The sequence below is a fragment of the Podarcis cretensis genome (assembly GCF_951804945.1).
Source record: "Podarcis cretensis genome assembly, chromosome: 12".
Taxonomy (NCBI): domain Eukaryota; kingdom Metazoa; phylum Chordata; class Lepidosauria; order Squamata; family Lacertidae; genus Podarcis; species Podarcis cretensis.
The window spans coordinates 13196579-13215993 of NC_137181.1; the positions used below are offsets into that span (position 1 = coordinate 13196579).

General features: G+C 45.1%; 1 long non-coding RNA gene across 2 annotated transcripts in view; it reads right to left on the reverse strand.

The window, feature by feature from the left end:
- Window positions 1-4433: 4433 nt before the first annotated feature.
- Window positions 4434-19415, reverse strand: part of LOC307199381 — a 170200-nt gene continuing 155218 nt past the window's right edge. For both annotated transcript variants that reach the window (XR_013831950.1, XR_013831951.1), the window contains one exon: window positions 4434-4522. This is a non-coding gene — a long non-coding RNA (uncharacterized lncRNA). The remainder of the gene's footprint in view (window positions 4523-19415) is intronic.

Genomic DNA, 19415 nt, shown 5'->3' on the forward strand with positions numbered 1-19415 from the left:
TGTATGGAGTCCCTGTGCTTTAAAAAAACCAAACCCAGAGCAGCTGTTAAGCCAGCAAAATTATTAAAGGCACAGCTAAGAATAAGGGGAAATTTCATGACTATCATTCACTACTATCAGGTGTGTCACTTCAGTGGGGAGGTGAGGAAAAATTTTAGGGTGGGGAAGATTCCCAGCAAAGGTTAAAGGCCTGCTCTTGGATACATTCAAGTTGCAGAATACAAGACTGTGCGAGAGCTTCTTTCTCTTACTTCAGCCTTCATAATACCTATATGAATGGTTTCACTGCTGGCCAAATAGCAACCCCTTATTTATTTATTTGTTTGTTTGCTTATTTCAGCAGACCCTCCAAGTGTCCCTATTTTCCAGGGACAGTCTCGGATTTCCAAAAGCCATCCCAGTTTCTGCTTCGATCCCAGAATGTCCCGCTTGCCCTTAGGACATCCCTATTTTCATCAGAGAAATGTTGGAGTGTATTGTGTATTGAGTTATGCGACCCCCCCACCCCCCGAGCCAAGGAGATAAGTAATTATACAACCTTTAGAAGGCAGCCCTTGGATAGGAAAGTTTTTTAATGTTTAATGTTTTCTTATGTTTTTATATATGTTGGAAGCTGCCCTGAGTGGCTGGGGCAACTTAGTCAGATAGGTGGGGTATAAATGATAAAGCAACAACAACAACAACAACAACAACAACAACAATAGGTTGTCTCTGTTTTCATCGGAGAATTGTTGGAGGGTATGTTTGAAAAAATTATATATTTGCCTTCACCATATATTAGAGAAGAATAAATGATAGTAGTCTTGGAGAGGGCATTCCTTAACAAGGACATCCATGCCGAGAAAGCCCCTTAATGTCTTCTGTGCTTTTATTATATTGTGTCATGGAAGGTTTAGGAGACACCGGTCAGGAAACAAGACAAGAACTTTATTGTCTCTCCTAAATAAGAGCAGAGCAGCAACAGGAAACTCCTGATTCAACCCAGCTTCAACCGAGTCCAGTGCCACCTAGTGGCTAAACAATATAATGACACTATCCACACACTTCATATACCTAGCACATTGGTCAGTTTTATGTTCAGCGGTGGCAAAGTGGTGAGGTATGAGGCAATTTGATGTGAAGGAGCAGCAGGCCAGATGGGATCCCTACCTGCCACCTCCTCTCATTAACAGCTTTTCCACACAATGTGGAGCCCTGTGATTAAACACCCCTGTTCGTGCTGCGTTGCTCCAGGTCAGGGAGACTTGGGTTTCCACATCTGTCACTAAAGCAGTGTTCAAATGGGTTGGTTATAAAGATGGCTGATCAAGAAGCACATTTTCTGTGGAATCCTGCAATCTAGCATCCACTTAGATGGTGTTTTATGTAATAAGTAAAAACCTTTTGGTGGTGTTTAGGTTGGACTCCCATGCACCCCTAGCCGAGAGTAAGCTCCAGTGAACAACATTAAGTTTAACTCTGAGTAAACCTATACAAAATCACACTGTTAGTTGGTTTTATTTTGTTTCCTGCAGCTGCTTTCATTATTAGGTTGGAGCAACTAGTTTTTATGCAAGTTTCAAAGCTGTGTTCTGTTGGGTTTTAATGATATTTCCAATTTAGAATATTATTATTATTATTATTATTATTTGACATTTACGTGTCACTTCACAACAGAACCGTCTAAAAGTGACTTACAAAAAAAGACGTTGTTTAAAGGAATTGTTGTAAGACACTTTGAGAACTGCAAGTGAAAAAATGGGGTAGAAATATTTTAAATAAAACAGAAAATGCTCATCATCTGTAGTCAGAGAAGGAAGGGGGTAGGTCCCCTGTCCTCTCTAAATAGCATCCTGATTGAGATGTGTAGTGTATTTTGACTATTTCTGTAGTTGTCTTTAAAAAAAATACCTTCACAACTATCCTAGACTACATCAACATCACAGTTAGAAGCCCATCAACCCCACAGCAGGGGGGCCAGCTGGCAACCTGGCGAAGACTTTGATGTACAGGGAACCATTTGCACAGGGAACAGAACAGGACTGTTTATCCCTGCTGCTTCTTTCTCCATGAGGCATAAATAGTGCCTGTCTTAGGCATTTGTACATCTGTAGAAGAATGCCCACCCAATTCTAGAGGTCTTTAAAAAGAAAATCTTGCAGAGATTGACAGGGAAATGGTGCTCCCTCTAGAATCTGCGGCCAGACTGATTGTTTCATAGGATTTTCTTTTTTTGCACCCCTCTATTCATGTAAGTCAGGACACGGGTGGTGCTGTGGTCTAAACCAGAGCCTAGGGCTTGCTGATCAGAATGTCGGCAGTTCAGATCCCCGCGATGGGGTGAGCTCCCGTTGTTCGGTCCTTGCTCCTGCCAACCTAGCAGTTTGAAAGCAAGCCAAAAGTGCAAGTAGATAAATAGGTACTGCTCTGGTGGGAAGGTAAACGGCATTTCCATGCACTGCTCTGGTTCGCCAGAAGCGGCTTAGTCATGCTGGCCACATGACCTGGAAGCTGTCTGCGGACAAACGCTGGCTCCCTCGGCCTATAGAGCGAGATGAGCGCCGCAACCCCAGAGTCGTCCATGACTGGACCTAATGGTCAGGGGGTACCTTTACTTTTGCCTTTATTCATGCAAGTGACTCAAAACAGCATTCTATGGGCTTTCTCCTTTTATCATTGTCACACAGCTCTGTGACATAGCGTTAGGCTAAGAGGTGGTGATTTCATAAGGTCATAGAATTGTAGAATCATAGAGTTGGAAGGGATCCAGTCCAACCCCCTGAAATGCAGAAATCTCAGCTAGATCATACATGACAGATGGCCATCCAACCTCTGCTTTAAACCTCCAAGGAAGAAGAATCCACCACTTCTCATGGGAGTCTGCGCCACTGTCAAACAACCCTTACAGTCAAAAAGTTCTTCCTGGTGTTCAGTCGGAATCTCCTTTTTTCTGTTGTGAAGGCTGGGTAGGGATTTAGACCTACATCCAGTTGGTCCAAGTTCAGCGTATCTCCGCTATACCACAACAGAAATGCAGTGCTCACCCAAAGCGTTTTTCAGCCTTAAGTAGAGATCAAATGATATTATGCACACAAACAGGCCAACACTTAGGTCCCATTTGCACTATATATTTAAAGCAGTACCATGCCACTTGAAGTAGTCCAGGCTTCCCTCAAGGAATCCTGGGAAGTGTAGTCTGTTAAGGCTGCTGTGAGTGGTTAGGAGACCTCCATTCCACGCACAGAACTACAGTTCCCACAGTCCCCTGGAAAGAGGGATTGATTATTAAACCACTATGAAAAGGGTAGCTCTGTGAGAGAAATAGGGGTCTCTTAACAACTGTCAGCATTCTTAACAAATTAGGGACTAACAACTAGCCTGCACCAAATACAGGAAGAACTGCAGCTTGGTGGCACAAGCTTTGCATGCAGAAGGTCCTAAATTCAATCCCTGGTGCTTCCAGATGAAGCTGTCAATATGGGTTTCTCTAAATTTCTCATTGTTGTAGTCTTAAGTTCGCTTCTCTATATCAATTCGCAATTTATTTATTCTTAAATCCTCATGAAAATTCACCCACATTTTAGTCAGAATTTTCCCCAGTATACACATGTGTGTGTGTGCAATTTTGCCTAATATACACATTTCTGCAAAGCGATTTTCCTAATATACTGGATGCTTGTGTGTTATTTTGTTAACTGTGCCCTTCTATGCACCGTTTTCTTTTGTTTTATGTCAGCTGGAACAAAAAGAGGCAGGGTGGGTAATTGTATGTAAAGACAAGTAAATTAATAAATGATTGGTATGAAAGGGACACCCAGAGCAAGGCCCTAAACAAGGAAGAACAAATAGTTCGTTGTGTACGTCTTCATTGTTGCAGTATCTATGAGAAGCGCCTGGGGGTATCTTCCATCCTAAATGGACTTTCCAGTCTACATTGATGCATCTTGATTCCTCCCCCTCTGCTTTATAGAGTCATAGGCTATAATTTCCCCAAGATAGTAAAGTATCCATCTTTTTGTCATGAGATCTTAAGGATTTCCACTAGGCTACTTCATTAGCTAATTAATAAGCTATGCTGATCAATGGAAACCTTTTGATTAATTAAAAATGTGTACCTAGTAAATTTGGCAGCAAAGGTGCTTTTTTTTTTCCTTTTAAAGAAATGTAACATTTGTAATAGGACTACTTTAAAAAAAAACAGAGGAAATAACCATCATCTTAGAAGAGACATTCTCTTTTCTTCCCACCAAAGAAAGACGGTATCTTCTGCAATGAAATCATTTTGTTTTTCTTAGAGAGTTCTTGTTCTTACACATATGCAAATATTTTAAACCACTATTAAAATGATTCCAATTCATGGCTTGGGTGTCTCGAGAGGCCTAATTTCTGTTCTCATTTCACTATTAAATACTATTTGATTTTGTGACACTTAAAGCAGGCTTGCCCAGTTTAGTGCTCACCAGATTTCATTGGACTACACTTCCCATCTTCTGTGACAATTCGCCATACTAGTCAGGTGTTTTTTATTTAAGTCCAACAATATCTGGAAGAGAGCAAGTGAGATAGGATGCTTTAAAGGCTGGAGAAGGGGAGGAGAAAACTCTGGGTGTTTGGGGAAAAGTTTAATATAGGCACAGCATGATTCAGAATAGCCCTTCAGGGGCACATTTTAAGAAACAATTATCATCAAATCTAACTGTAGTAATTAGAATAATGGCTATACCATAGTATACTCAATGTGCTATATGCTAATGTGTTATATTACACTATACTATATATTAAATAGTTGCTCTATAGCAGGGGTCACCAATGCAGTGTCCATGATTGCCAGTGTGCCTGCCAGTCCCTCCAATGGTGATCTCGGTAAATATCCCCTCAAAATTCCACAATGCAAGAGACGGTTTGCACTTCCAGATAAGTTCCTTTGTGCATTAGATCAGCCTCTTCTGCTTTGGACTGGACACCCACCCTCCTTTCCGTTCTGACCATAATAAAGTGTTGTTGTTGTTGATGACGACTAGAGGAGAAATGCAAAGAGCTTCTCTTTGTGAGAAAGTGTGGTGGTGCCTAATGTAGACGCCTGTTCTGATTGGTGGGAGGACTGGCTGATAGAGGGCATGGTCACACCATTTTGTGGCCCTCTCTTTTTTTCTGCTGTTTTAGATCTGGTGGCCATTTTGTGTTATGCCACGCCCCCATGGCCGCCATTTTGAATGGCATACACAGCCCAACAAAAGCCTTTGTGGGCACCATGATGTATATGATCAAGTGGGTGTTGGTCCATGACAGCTAGGACTGTGTATCTTTTGTTGTTACGGAGCAGGTGTTCATTAACTATAATTAATCAATTAATTATACTGCCCTTCATCTGAGGGTCACAGGGCAGCTTACAATATAAAAACATAAAAATACATACCATAATAACAAACAAAAACAACCCTCTGGTACACACACATGCACACACAATTTAAAAGGCCATAGTTTGTTTAACCAAAGACCTGGGAGAAGATGTTACGTTTTGAAAGTGTCAAGTGAGCCTCCTTGAGGAAATCATTCCACAAACAGGGAGCCACTGCTTCAGACTTCTTATGGAGGAGATACATTTGGGGAGAGGCAGTCCTTGAGGTATTGCAGTCCTGAGCTGTTTAAGGTGTTATTGCTTAAAACCAGCACTTTGAATTGGAACCAGAAATTAATTGGCAGCCAGTACAGTTGGAGCAGGATTGGCATTATATACACAAACGATCTCGGTCACCAAATTCTGCACCAGCTGAAGTTTCTGAACCGTCTTCAGAGGCAGCCCAATGTATTACGTGTTGCAGTAATCTAACCTAGAGGTTACCAGAGCATAACCAATTGATGTTAGGCTATCCCTGTCCAGATACGGGTGTAGCTGGACCACCAGCTGAAGCTGATGGAAGACACTATCTATAAAATGCCCGTCTAATGTATATTAAATGCCCACAACTCCTACTTCCACAAACATATTACTGCCCCCACTCTTCTTTGGAGAGTCATTTAGTTAAAAAAAAACCATCAAGAAATCAGTCATGGATCTTCCTGCATAATGCATATTTTGGCCCTTAGCTGGTGCTTGTAGTTAACGTTTGTCTCTTAACACCTCAATATTTTATGCATTTCTTGGGACAATATCCATCTGATTTTAGTTTTTGCTGTCTGAACCTCTCCCATTAGGTGACAAGCCTCTGAAGATTCCAACTTTAAATTTGAGATATGGAAATATAATTTTACAATAGCGGAAAAACCCAATTTGCATGGCTGCAAAATGTTGGTTTAATCACGATCAGTTCTACTTATTTGCTGAAAGAAATCCTTTTCTCCTACAACAATGAGGGAACCAAGTATATTGTGTATGGGTTGGCAACTGAAAGCCCCTGGGAGTAGGGTGTCAGTTGCGCCTCCTAGTTTTTAGTTAAAAGGCAAAAAAAAAAAAAAAGACAGTAGAAGACACGGGTGGTGCTGTGGGTTAAACCACAGAGCCTGGGGCTTGCCGATCAGACGATCGGTGGTTAGAATCCCCGTGACGGGGTGAGCTCCTGTTGCTCGGTCCCTGCTCCTGCCAACCTAGCAGTTCGAAAGCACGTCAAAGTGCAAGTACATAAATAGGTACCGCTCCGGCAGGAAGGTAAACGGCATTTCCGTGTGCTGCTCTGGTTCACCAGAAGCAGCTTAGTCATGCTGGCCACATGACCCGGAAGCTGTACGCCAGCACCCTCAGCCAATAAAGCGGGATGAGCGCCGCAACCCCAGAGTCGGTCACAACTGGACCTAATGGTCAGGGGTCCCTTTACCTTTACCTTTTTGTAGTTTCTATCACCTTAGAGGCAGGTTAGGGATGATAGCTCATCACATGCACACACAACTTCCCTCCAGCAAAACTAGGGTTGCCAACCAGCGTCCCTGACTTTACCTTCTGCTTGCCAGGTTCTGCCCCAGCTCCTCCACCTTTGGCCTGCCAAATGCCATACTGGTTCCCTTCATGCCTTTTCAGGCTCACCAAACCTATCAGCTTCTCACTTGGCTCTGCCTACCCGGCTTGTTTTGAAATCAAAAGTTGGCAGCCCTTAGCAAAACAAGGTGCTGACCCAGAGGCATAGAGGTGTTTTTTTAGGGTTTTTTTTTTTGTATTTTAATGTGCAACTCATCAGCAGGCAAGCACACAGCAGAACGGGGAAATTGTACCGGGGGTCATATGAGGCCTAGGCAAGTAGCTCACTCGTCGCCCCATTTTCCCCCACCCCTACCCAATTCCTCCAGATGTTTAAAGACCGGCTTTCAGGCCCATTCTAAAGATGTCACAATAAAAATGACAGGTTCTTCCTTTCACCTAGTGCTGTACACACTTAAAGAGGTGCTGCTGCTCCTACTGCTGTTGCCGTGGCCATAAATCTTACTTAATCACCAGATCAAGGTTCCATTTGCATACAAGAGAGAGCTTGAAAACTACCTGAACAGTTGCCAAGAACGTAACTAGCATGCATAACCTTCAGAGAGGTTATTAGAAGGCAGAGGTGCACCAGTGACTTGAGGGGTGGGGGGAAAATATGCAATGTTAATTTCTTATCGTCGGTGTAAGAGGGCAGAAATGAGTCCAAGAAAAACATGCAGTCAAGGATCTCAGACAAGGAGGACGACCAACTGAAACAATCCTTCCCGAGCAATAGGTATGCTTGTCAACATTCCCTTTACATGTTGCCTGTCAACTGCTGGAAACTGTAATGGCCCTCAGGAGTGGTTAGTATTGGCGGGGAGTGAGCTTGCTTTCTCCATTTGCAACCCACCCCTTATGCTGTGTTCACCAGGGAACACACCAGAGGCTCAGGTGCAGTGCCAGATTTACATATAAGCTAAACAAGCTATAGCTTAGGGCCCCACTCTCTTGGGGGCACCCCAAAAAATTAAAGGGGGGAAAACTGGATGTACATTTCCCAAATATAAGATAAAAGACAAATAAAATAAAACCTACATACAGCAACAGTGTTTTGTGTTGTGTAGGCTCCTATGATGTAAGTAGAAAATTTTTTAGGGAGCTCACCTGCTCCCTAAAATATCACTGGTTTGCTCATTTCTATATATAGGGTGCCTACAAACTGCAGGAGGCAGTGGAAGACAGGAGTGCCTGGCGTGCTCTGGTCCATGCAGTCACGAAGAGTCGGACACGACTAAACAACAACAACAACAACATTATGCATGGACCTTGCATTCTGCATGGACTTTTCAACAATTACTTTGAGAAAACACATATTTTGTTGTGTACAAATGTCTTTAGATACCTATTAGGTCCATAAATTACCATATAGCATACATTCAACACAAAAACAGTGACAATTTGTTGTTGACAAAGGACAGCTGGACATATAAAGGGCCCCGTTACCTTCAGTAGCTTAGGGCCTCATCAAACCCAAAACCAGCTCTGCTCAGGTGCCTTCACAACAGGGTGTTCTCTTCTGCTACCCATGCACAAGAAGACAGTAGCTTCCAAGGGGCAAACAAAGCTCCAACATTGGAAAGATCCTGCCTATGCCTCCAGGAGGAAGGAGAAATGAAGGCTGCAGTCCTAACCATGTCTACTCAGAAGTAAGTCCTACTGAATTCAATGGGGTTTCCTCTCAGGTAAGTGGAGTTAGCACTGCAGCCTCAGACTTGCAGGCTTTCATCAAACAATACACCTAGATCACAGAAATGGCCTCATTGCTTGCTTCCATCTCTGGCTCCCTCAATACAGTGGCACCTCGGGTTAAGAACTTAATTCGTTCTGGAGGTCCGTTCTTAACCTGAAACTGTTCTTAACCTGAGGTACCACTTTAGCTAATGGGGCCTCCCACCGCCGATTTCTGTTCTCATCCTGAGGTACTATTTCTGGGTTAGCCGAGTCTGTAACCTCAAGCGTCTGTAACCTGAGGTAGTTAGAAAGCTAAGGCTCCATCGGCACTGTATCTGTAAAGCTCCACTTTAAACAGCAATGGTTCCCCCTGGCTGGCCCCAGAGAATCCTGGGAAATGTAGTTTGTAAAGTGTGCTAAGAGTTGTGAGGAGACCCCTATTCCCCTCACTGAGCTACTGTTGCCTGATAGTCCCCTCCACTTGCCATAGCCGTTAGGATGAATGGGAGGTGGGCAGGCATAGGGCCAGTTGGAGAGCAGGAGCCTCTTCTCTGTCTCTCCCGCCGCCTCCATGAGCAAACTGGAGGAGCATGGAGGTGGGCAGAGAGTGTGGGATCTTCTTTTGTTGCCTATGTACCCCTTCCCTTCCCTTCCCTTCCCTCCCCCACACCTCGTACTTTGCCGCAGGCCCCTACTCGTTCACAACATTTAACGGCCCGCTTTGATATGCAGCCAGTGGTGTGTTTTTTTGTGGTTTTGTTTTGCCATTCCCGACTCATCTTTGATTCAGAAGTGCTCATGCCAACGAGGTTTTTCAGAGCCAAAAGGAGGCACGGCTACCTTAGCAGTTTTTGAAAACTCAGGCCGTAAGCAAAATGAAGGTTTGGCAAAGAGGACGGGATAATGTGATTCTCAAGTCTGGAAAATACCTTTCGCGTTGCAGGTGCCACGTATTCTTCTGCATGGCCTAATAATAGAAAATGCCAGGCTAATGGAATATTACAGAAAGCCACTTAGGTGGCCATAAATTTCATGAGTCAAATGGCCTCTCGCAAAACGCCAGCTTGAATCCTGCAATGGGTCTGGTATAGTACGTTTTGAACTGCAGCACATTTTAAAATAGAAAACCCAGGGATTTGCTTCATGGTCATCCATACAACAATATTTAGATAAGCATAAGGCACCATACATTTACAGTACATTTAAAGTACATGGCTTCTCTCAAAGAATACTGGGAACTGTGGTATAGCCTACTTAAAGCTACAATTCCTAGCACCCTTGACAATCTACAGTTCCCAGGATTCTTGGGGGGGGGGAGCCATGTGCTTTAAATGTGTTTTAAATATATGGTGTGGATGTGACCTAAGACACATAGGAACATTTTCAGCAGCATTAAAAATCTCCCCACTTACCGGTACATTGCCTACCCTTGCTGTGTCAATGGATTCATTTCACGTGGGATTCCTGATTGGCCAGCACCATTCATGTGACTAATCCATAAGAAGAAGAAGCAGTAACCAGAAAAGGGGGGAGCAAAGCAGAATGGGACCAGAAGACAACTTCACACAGCATGAGAAGAAGAAGAAGAGGAAGAGGAAGAGGAAGAGGAAGAGGAAGAGGAAGAAGAAGAGGAAGAAGAAGAAGAAGAAGAAGAAGAAGAAGAAGAAGAAGAAGAAGAAGAAGAAGAAGAAGAAATTTTATTTATATCCCGCCCTCCCCAGCCGAAGCCGGCTCAGGGCGGCTAACAACACTAAAACAGTGCAACATTATAAAAAAATTAATTAAAATCAAAATTGATGGCAACCATAAACTAAAGTTTTGTAAAGATTGCCGAGGGAGGGAGTCAGGCTGTGCCCTGGCCAAAGGCCTGGCGGAACAGCTCTGTCTTGCAGGCCCTGCGGAAAGATGTCAAGTCCTGCAGGGCCCTTGTCTCTTGTGACAGAGCGTTCCACCAGATCGGAGCCACAGCCGAAAAAGCCCTGGCTCTAGTTGAGGCCAGCCTAACCTCTCTGTGGCCTGGGACCTTCAAGATGTTTTTATTTGAAGACCTTAGGGTCCTCTGTGGGGCATACCAGGAGAGGCGGTCTCATAGGTACGAGGGTCCTAGGCCGTATAGGGCTTTGAAGGTTAAAACCAGCACCTTAAACCTGATCCTGTACTCCATCGGGAGCCAGTGCAGCTGGTATAGCACCGGATGAATGTGATCTCGCAGCGAAGAACCCGTAAGGAGTCTCGCTGCGGCATTCTGCACCTGCTGGAGTTTCTGGGTCAGTCTCAAGGGCAGCCCCACGTAGAGAGAGTTACAATAATCCAGTCTGGAGGTGACCATTGCGTGGATCACAGTGGCTAGGTCAGGGCGAGAGAGGTAAGGAGCCAACTGCTTAGCTTGGCAGAGATGAAAAAATGCCGCCTTTGTTATAGCTGCAATCTGCGCCTCCATGGAGAGGGAGGTATCGAAGATTACACCCAAACTCTTAACGGACGGTACTGGCACTAATTGCACCCCCGCAAGAGATGGGAGTTGCCCCCTCAATCCCATATCGTCCCGTCCCAGCCAGAGGACCTCTGTCTTCAAAGGATTTAACTTCAACCGGCTCCCACGTAACCATCCAGCCACAGCTTCCAAGCATCTGATCAGTGTGTCTGGGGCCGAGTCAGGATGGCCATCCATCAACAGATAGAGTTGGGTGTCATCAGCATACTGATGGCAGCCCAGCCCAAAACTCCAGACAAGCTGGGCGAGGGGGCGCATAAAGATGTTAAAAAGCATTGGGGAGAGTATCGCACCCTGGGGCACTCCACACACCAAGGAGTGGCGGGATGACAATTCCCCCCCAGCGCTACCCTCTGTCCCCGACCAGAGAGAAACGAGCGCAGCCATTGAAGGACTGTGCCCTGGATCCCCACGTCGGCAAGGCGGTGGTCCAGGAGTTCGTGATCGACCATGTAGAAGGCTGCTGACAGGTCTAGAAGAATCAGCAGCCCCGACCCGCCTCGATCCAGCTGCCTGTGGAGATCATCTGTTAGGGTGACCAGAGCCGTCTCAGTCCCATGACCAGCGCAGAAGCTGGACTGGAATGGATCCAGAGCCGATGTTTCATCCAGAAACCTACCAAGCTGTTCAGCAACCGCTCTCTCAATCACCTTACCCAGCAATGGAAGATTCGAAACCGGGCAGTAATTGGATAGATCTAAGGGATCTAATGATGTTTTCTTTAAAAGCGGGCGCACCACTGCCTCCTTCAGTTCCCCTGGGAATGTCCCGGTGCCAAGGGACAAATTGATGATATCCCCCAGGGGGCCCCGCACCTCGTCTGGACACGCTCTAATCAGCCAGGACGGGCACGGGTCGAGAGGATAAGTGGTGGGCTTTCCAGCTCGGAGGAGTCTGTCCACATCAGCTGGAGATATCAGGTCAAAGTTGTCCAATACTGGACCCGAGGACAGTCGAGGGGCCTCCAGTTCCTTTATTGTATCCAAATTGGCAGGGAGGTCATGGTGGAGCAACAGGACCTTCTCCGCAAAAAAGCTCGCAAATGCCTCACAGCTGTGTGTCAAATTGTTATTTAAATTTGGCTGTCCTTCGAGGGACGTTAAAGACCGAATTATACTAAATAATTGCGCCGGGCGAGAGCTAGCGGATGCAGTGGAGGCCGAGAAGTAGGACTTCTTAGCGGCCTTCACTGCCATCTCGTAGGTTTTCATAAAAACCCTATAAGATGTTCTTGAAGCTCCGTCACGGGCACCCCGCCATACTCACTCTAGCCGTCTGAGGTCCCGCTTCATTTTCCGGAGCTCCTCGGTAAACCAGGGAGCCTGATTTCTGCGGGGTCGCAGAGGGCGCTTAGGTGCGATCTCATTTATGGCTGCCAGGAGCTGGGTATTCCAGCCCTCAACAAGCTCAGTCAATGAGTCGCCAGGGGGAGAAAGGTCCCGCAAGGCTTGACGGAATCTATCAGGGTCCATCAGCCTCTGCGGGCGAGCCCAAATCGGCTCGCCACCTAAGCAGGGTGGGGGTGGAACGTCAATCCTGGCTTTCAGAGCGTAGTGATCAGACGATGGCACCTTCATCGAAGGAAACATGATCACATCTATACTGACGCCAAAGATCAAATCCAGCGTGTGGCCTGCTTGATGTGTGGGGCCCGAAACAAACTGGGAGAGCCCTAGTGTCGCCATGGAAGACACCAAGTCCAGAGCCTGTGAGGAGGGAGTGGCATCAGCATGGATGTTGAAGTCCCCCAATACCAATAGGTTAGGGAACTCCAAGGCCCAGCCGGCCACCGCCTCTAGCAGGCCTGACAGGGTGGCTGCTGGTGCGCTAGGTGGCCGGTACACCAGCCAGACGGCCAAGCTCACCTCGGAGCCCCACACTAGACCAACACATTCAATGCCGGGAATCGATGGCGATGGTAGAGCCCTGAAAGAACAATCTTCCCGGATTAATAATGCCACCCCTCCCCCCCGGCCCACAGTCTGCGACTGGTGGAGGACGGAGAAACCCAGGGGCGCCATCTCTCGTAAGGTAACAGTATCCCCTTCGCGTGCCCAGGTCTCCGTCACACAAGCCAGGTCGACCCCCTGCGAGATGAAGAAATCTCGCAGGGTGGCGGTTTTGTTGCCTATAGACCTGGCATTGCACTACACCAGTGACAGAGGTGAGTAATCCTTGCTCACCCTACCCTCATCTCTCGGGATGGGGCGCAGATTGGAAGAGGTACGAGCATATCCGTATCTCGATCCCCTTCGCCTATGACATCTGTCCCCACTGCCATACCTCCCTCACTCCTCCACAGTAGGAATCCCAAGCCTCATACTCGCCTCCATTTACAAAATATAAAAGCAAACGAACAAAAAACAATTACACCAAAACAGAATCAATCCCCACCCCACTCAACAACCATCCCACCCCAACCCAAAATAAAACAAAACAAAATAAAAATACATGGATAAAAACCACCGTTTATGGTGGTACAACAAAGTAAAAAGTAAAAACACTTTTAAAACAATTTAGAATATATAAAAACATTTTAAACATTTGTTGCAGCAGCACCAGTGTCCTTAAAGTTGTGGCGGTGGTGAGTGTGGGCCCCGCCCCCCGGGCCTGGTGGAGAATGGGCCTGCAGGGGGAAGAGCCCTCCCCACAAACTCACGGCGGAGCGGCAGCAGCAATGTCCCGAGGCCTCCTTGGAGCCTTATATGCTGAGGTGGAGTATGGGGCCCGCCCCCAGGCCCAAGGTGGAGAATGGGCTTGCAGGGGGAGCGGTCCTCCCCAAGACTCACCGGCAAAGTGGCAGCAGCAATGTCCCGAGGCCTCCTTGGAGCCTTATATGCTGAGGTGGAGTATGGGGCCCGCCCCCAGGCCCAAGGTGGAGAATGGGCTTGCAGGGGGAGCGGTCCTCCCCAAGACTCACCGGCAAAGCGGCAGCAGCAAAGAAGGAGGAGGAGGAGGAGGAGGAGAGGAGTTTGGATTTGATATCCCGCTTTATCACTACTCAAAGGAGTCACAAAGCGGAGGAGGAGGAGGGGAGGAGTTTGGATTTGATATCCCGCTTTATCACTACCCAAAGGAGTCACAAAGCGGCTAACAATCTCCTTTCCCTTCCTCCCCCACAACAAACACTCTGTGAGGTGAGTGAGGCTGAGAGACTTCAGAGAAGTGTGACTGGCCCAAGGTCACCCAGCAGCTGCATGTGGAGGAGCGGAGACACGAACCCGATTCACCAGATTATGCGTCTACTGCTCTTAACCACTACACCACACTGGCTCTAAAAAGTGAATGATTGCAAACAGTGGTTTTCTGTTCAATATTTCTACCCCTCTGGAATTGCTATTTGCAGCTCAGAAAAATTGAAATGAGAATACTTGGTGCAACCCTAGTTTACATGCACCTGATATGGTTTTCCACAATCATTTCTACATTATCATTTGCTGCAACCCCTCCTTTTCATAGTACAGTTTTGTGTGACTATGAGTTGGTTCACACATTAATGTTTGCATCATAGAATTGGAACCGACTTTGGAGGTCAACTATTCCAATCTCCTACTCAATGCAGAATCTTTGAGACAATCCTCAAAAGCAAAAATGTTCATCACTTCCCAGCACATATGTCATCAACCCTTGCAATAAGTTACCAGAACCAGTAGGTACCAGTTGGGGGGCGATAGACAGAGAGGCAATCTATTCTACTTGCATGGATTCCTCATCGAGTAACCACTTGCCACCATACAGTATATTTCCTCAAACTTTACTTCCTTACATCCTGATTCTTCTCCAGTTCAGTTAGTGTTGCTGTTGGACCTTCAATGCCTTCTTTCAACCATCAGTCTTACCAGAATATTAGTTTTGCACTCCCCTGTTATATACAGTATAAACGGGTTCTCACAGATGAATTGCCACAAACAAAATTTTCATACGACCCATGAAAAGTCATGTTCAGCACAATGCTTTTAAATGGATTTAGGGCATACAGTTGTCTGGAGAAGAGAGTTCAGATCCAGAAAAACCAAGTGATGGACATGTTAAAGCCAAAATGAGACACAGCAACCAAAACCCTGGCTGGGAGCAGCGATGTGGTGGCAGATCCACCTTCACACACAAAGCCCTTCCACTTTTGACATCCAGGATGGATCGAAAGCTAGTCCATTTCCTGATGAAGGATCATGACCCAGGCCATTGTGGATCTGGTGCAGCATAAAGAAAAAGAAATTGAATTCTTCTACCACTGTCTAACAGACTATCCACAGCCTCCTCTCACTTCCTTATATAATGGTTGCTGGAAGGTTGGAGCAAGGGACAAAGAATAAATTGTATTTAGTTTGCATTTAAACCTAATTCACTCTTTCTAAAACACTGCAAACACAATAATCCATCAAAATTCGCACATATCTGAATTTTGCAGGACAGTTCTCCATCCAAGTAATGTGCACAAAAAATACATATACTAAGGTAAAATGTGGATAAAACTGCATATATTCATGAAAATAACATGCAAACATGCAGTTTATTAGGGAAAATGTAAATATTAGGAAAATATGCTTTGCAAAAATGTTTACGAACTTAATCCGTTCCTGAAGTCCGTTCTTAAACCAAATCTGTTCTTAAACTGAGGCATGCTTTTCCTAATGAGACCTCCCGCTGCCGGTGCCCTTCCACTGTTCAGCTTCCGTTCGTAGACTGAGCTAAAGTTCGCAAACCGGAACACTACTTCCAGTTTTGCGGAATTCGTAAACCAAATAATTTGTAAACAGGACTCTTCATAAACCGAGGTACCACTGTATTACGCAAACTGCATTCAAAAATGTGTGTATTCACACAAAAATGCTGGTGGATTTTCACGAGGAATTTAAAATTAAATAAATTGTAAGCTGATTTCGAAATGTAGAGAACTGAACTTAAGACTGGGAAAATGAGAAACTGAAATTGACAGATTCGCCCATCCCTAGTTGGAGCACAAAAAAGCAGGGAAATTTGAAGCCTCGGGGAAACCTTGCATTCCAAGGCAGGGTGGGGCAGAGAGGAGCAATTTCTGGCAAGAACTTAGCCTGGAATTAAAACCAAATCCAGTTGTGTGTAAGGATGCTTGAAGAATTTGACCTTTGCAAATTCTGATGTGACCTCACCTGATGCTATTGGACTACAGTGTAGATCAGAACACAATTGCCCTTGGGATTTTGATCTTCTCTCACTGTTGCGATGTTTCTCAGCTCAAAGAAATATGTATCCAAATGCATATAAAATGAAAATTTTCAGGTAAAACATGACAGAAAATACATTTTTTGAGATACGTATTTTGTGAAAGTATATGTTTAAAAATACATTAATTAATTGCATATTTAAACATTGATTTTTGTGCTTTAAAAAAGTGAAGTCAGATTAATGCAGAAACTATTACAATTACTACTACAGTGGTACCTCGGGTTACAGACTCTTCAGGTTACAGACTCCGCTAACCCAGAAATAGTACCTCAGGTTAAGAACTTTGCTTCAGGACGAGAACAGAAATTGCACAGTGGTGGCGCGGCGGCAGCAGGAGGCCCCATTAGCTAAAGTGGTGCTTCAGGTTAAGAACAGTTTCAGGTTAAGAACGGACCTCCGGAACGAATTAAGTTCTTAACCCGAGGTACCACTGTACTACTATTTTATTGAATTTACACCTAGTCCTTCCTCAAGACCCCAGAGTGCCAAACAGTATACAATTTAAAAGCAAAAAGAAAGCAAAATCATTATAAGACATTTTAAGCAAGTACAATAAAATATATCTAAAAGCAATGTCACTTAAAAACCTTCTCCTATCAAATGATCATGAACATTCTTCAGCCACCAAATGTCTGGGTTAACCAGAATGTTTTCAATTCTTCCTGAAAGTTAATAATGATGGAGACAGACACATCTCACTCTAGAGGGCATTCCACAACCAGGGAACCACCACTGAAAAGGCCCTGTCATGGGTCAGCGCCAACACACCAGCTGCTGGTGGCAGCACCACCAGTGAGGCCTCACCTGGTGATCATAGATGGCAGAGATTTAAAAATGAACCTATGATGACTTGACATAGGCCAGAAATGGACATCCATTAATTCCTAGCTAATGGGTTCAAAATTGTCCAAGCACATGCGTAGTTTTGACAACTTGGCATGTCCATTTTAGGCCGCATTTACAATCACCACTCCAAGCTGGAAGACATTTGGGAGGAAGAAACAAGGCTATTGTTTCCATGTGTCTGGTTCTTGTATTTTATTATTATTATTTATGATTCCTCCGGGGACCTCAAGGTGTTGTGCATTGTTCTCACCCTCGTTTTATTCTCACACTGACCCCGAGAGAGGGTGCCTGACCCAAGGTGAGCAGTGAGCTTCATGGCCAAGTGGGAATTTGAACCCTGGTCTCCTGGGTCCTAGTTCAGCTCTCTAACCACTACACCACACTGGCTCTTACTGCACATATGTTTAGCTCTTGGGCACTTACTACAGCAGTGTGAGATCTGGGAAAAGGAGTTTCCATAGCAATGATTTGGGCCTAAATTGCATGTACACCATTCTCTGCCCTTTTCAAGTTAGTAAGTGCTCGACTGAGTACAGTATTTTGCAGACCTGAGGCTAGAAAAACCATTCCAACAATAGGATTTTTATTGTTCTTCCTTTTTAAAGAAAACTCATTTGGTGTCCCTTTCCTGCTAAGTATCTTCACCCATCATAGCCCTTTAAGACCATGAGCACATTTCTGAAAACACACCTAATTTCAACTTAAACCCTTTGATGATGTTTGCTAAAATACAGAAGGTGCTTCTCACATGACACCGGATATTACAGTGTTTGATTGCCACGTCTGTGGGCTTAAGGCAGTTTCTAATGAAAGAGTTATGATTTCAAAAATCCCCCAAATTATAAATAGACTCTCCCGGCTTCTGTTTTGCCTTTGAAGAGGATGAAATTTCCTCACTCATACAAACCGCTCAGAGTTGCTGCTCCTCTGTCAAACTTAAAGGTAAAGGTAAAGAGCCCCCTGACAGTTAAGTCCAGTCGCGAACGACTCTGGGGTTGCGGCACTCATCTCATTTTACAAGACGAGGGGGCCGGTGTTTGTCCGCAGACAGTTTTCCCAGGTCATGTGGCCAGCATGACTAAGCCACTTCTGGCAAACCAGAGCAGCGCATGAAAATGCCATTTACCTTCCCGCTCTAGCAGTATCTATTTATCTACTTGCAGTGGTGTAGTTTCGAACTGCTAGGTTGGCAGGAGCTGGGACCGAGCAACAGGAGCTTACCCCATCGCGGGGATTTGAACCACCGACCTTTTGATCGGCAAGCCTAAGGCTCAGTGGTTTAGACCACAGCGTCACCCACGTCCCATCTGTCAAACTTAGGGCTAAGTATTTATTTATTCCAAAGCCTGCTGGAAACAGCAGAATGGGACTTGAGTTTTAATTTAATTTAGTGGCCAAGGACATTTTGTTGTCGAAGTCTGAGGAGAAAATATGACACACAATATTCACCCACTCAATTCTCTGTACAGAAGCCAACTGGACTGTCAGGTGAATCTACCTTCAACCTAAGGCAATGTCCTCCTCCATATTTGAGGGCAGTGTGTTAGATTTATGGGCACACACAGCTTAGCTGAAGGCCTGCCTTATCCCATATGTGCCATTTTTAAAAGTGCTACAGAGTCTTCGTTCTAGATTAGTGTCTTGAAACAGGTGGCAGGTGAGTTTGAGGGTCATCTCAAATTCCAAATACATTTCTTCAGATATATGACAACCAGATGTTAACCACTGCATTTATAGAAAAGAGAGGACTTCCTCTTGCTTCAGGCGAAATCTTTTCTCCTTGGTGCAGGTTGCTGGGGAACAACCTTCCCCAACCTGGTGCCCTTCAGATAATTTGGACTACAAATCCCACCAGTCCCAGCGAGCCCAGGAGTTGTAGTCAAAAACAGCAGGAGGGCACAGGTACAGGAAGGCTTCAGTGGGAGGCTGGCTCAGGTCATTTTTGGTTTGAGGTACCAACAGCACAATCCTGTGCCTGCCTACACAGAAGTCAGTCCTATTGTGTTCAACTGGAGCTAAATATAAGACTTTGGCTGTAATATCACTGTTTTGAGTTTAGCTGTGGTGTTTTGTGTAGCTCCAAAAGATAAGAGAAGCTCTGGTGAGAATTCAAAAGTAAGACAAATGACTCAGCAATTGAATGATTGATTTATGGAGAAAGATTAAAAGAGGGAAATGTGTATAGCTAAAGGGGTGACATGATAACTGTCTATATGTATCTTGAAGATGTATACCAAAGAAAGCAAGGAAGTGGTGAGGGTGGCTGAT